Source organism: Sinocyclocheilus anshuiensis, unplaced genomic scaffold, assembly GCF_001515605.1.
Source record: "Sinocyclocheilus anshuiensis isolate Anshui unplaced genomic scaffold, SAMN03320099.WGS_v1.1 scaffold246, whole genome shotgun sequence".
Taxonomy (NCBI): Eukaryota; Metazoa; Chordata; class Actinopteri; order Cypriniformes; family Cyprinidae; genus Sinocyclocheilus; species Sinocyclocheilus anshuiensis.
In genome coordinates this window covers 2,028,627-2,030,458 of record NW_015542356.1, presented here as the reverse complement: position 1 = coordinate 2,030,458, position 1,832 = coordinate 2,028,627, and the positions used below count along the sequence as shown (strand labels likewise).

The following is a 1,832-nucleotide window of genomic DNA, read 5'->3' as shown; positions in this document are numbered from 1 at the left end:
CAAAATGTAAATGTGCAGTTTTTCTGAAAAAAAAAAAAAAAAAACTTAAAATGAATTAATTGGAGATGCTTTTGATTATTACAATTTAATGGAACCATTAAAATGGAATCCAGAAAATAATGGAAAGCAGAATTTGGTAAAGATAAAACTGTAAAACTCAATTAATTAGACAGGATTTTTGATTAATAAAATTGAATTTAACCATTAAAATAGAGTATAGAAAAATGAAAATGGAAATGGAAAGAAAACTGAATTTGGAAATAAAACTGATTTCATCGGGCCCTATAATTATACTAAAAAAATTTTGTGGTAATAAAAATAGATGTAAGTGAACAATAGCTTAATTAAATCGTAGCGTTTGTGAATTCACAATTATGCTTAATTATGATTTTTAAATGGGTTTAATATATCATGCAGCCTTGGGAAACAGTCTCATAATGTGTTTTATGGATTCTCGTCCGTGAAATGCTTCACTTCCGGTAATTTGCCGGTTAGTCGACCTGAGCAAAATGAAGTCGAGGATTTTTAAAAATCGAATAGTCTAATAAAATCGACGAATCGCGACAGCCCTACAGCTGATGAATGGAAAAGAAGCCTGGGTCTCGAGAGATTGAAAAATCTGCGAAGCGCAATGTTCAAAGATTTCCATCTAATGTCATATTTACATAGAAAGCTATTTAAAAAGCAGCGGAGCTTTGTAAACAGTTCAGAGTAATCAAGCCATCTCCATAAGAATGATATGATTGCCAGAACGAATTTATAGGGACTTTTGAAAAGGTCCTGTTCACACATGGTCTCTTAACGGTAACTTACCAGTAAAGACTGTATGTGTGAAAGGGGGTAAACTCTTCCTCTGCATGTGCGGTGAGTTTGGGTTGCTTAACGTTCATCTGGGAAAACTCACTTGATTTGTTAATTATTTAAACCTATGCCAACACAGGAGAATACAACATATTTCTAAATATGCGATTTATTGTACATTGTGATTTCAAAATAAAAATTTCCGACTTTGCATGTGGCCAAATATTAAAATTAAATAGATTTAAACGTCACTGAATCACATTTAACATCACCAGGCCGTTGGCGCCCTCTGCAGGTATTTGTTATAATATAGGCATATTACATTATGTATTCAACAATGTTGTTCAAAACCATGTACTTGGTTTTAATACTTTATTTGAGGCCAATTATTATTACCCCATCGTTACTTTATATATAAATAGTAATATTAAAGCCTGTTTTTCCACTTAGTTCTATATTGTATTACTAAAAAATATCAGATTACTCACTTATCAAAGTAATCAGTAGATTACTTGATTAGCAAAATAATCATTAGTTAAAGGGGTCATATGATGTTGCTAAAAATAACATTATTTGGTGTATTTGGTGTAATGAAATGTGTTTATGCGGTTTAAGGTTAAAAAAACACATTATTTTCCACATACTGTACATTATTGTTTCTCCTCTATGCCCCGCCTTTCTGAAACGCGTCGATTTTTACAAAGCTCATCGGTCTGAAAAGCGAGGTGTGCTCTGATTGGCCAGCTATCCAGTGCGTTGTGATTGGCCGAATACCTCAAGCGTATGATGGAAATGTTACGCCCCTACCATACTGTGATGCCCTGTCCGGCCGGAGCGACGAGACAAAAACATTAAAACCCATTATAAACGAGGCATTTGTTGCATCCAGTGGGGACATAATTACGGATTATAATGACTTATACTGTCTTTTTACACGTTGCGTTGTATCGCGCCGCGTAAACATAAAACAATGTCTGCATTTGTGATCGGAGAAACAACAAGCGCTACTCTACACTGCCCAAAAAACTTGC

General features: G+C 34.1%; 1 protein-coding gene across 4 annotated transcripts in view; it reads left to right on the top strand.

Annotated features, from left to right (window-relative positions):
• Positions 1-1,832, top strand: part of arhgef12b (Rho guanine nucleotide exchange factor (GEF) 12b) — a 104,631-nt gene that overhangs the window by 13,182 nt on the left and 89,617 nt on the right. The gene's annotated exons all lie outside the window — the stretch shown is intronic.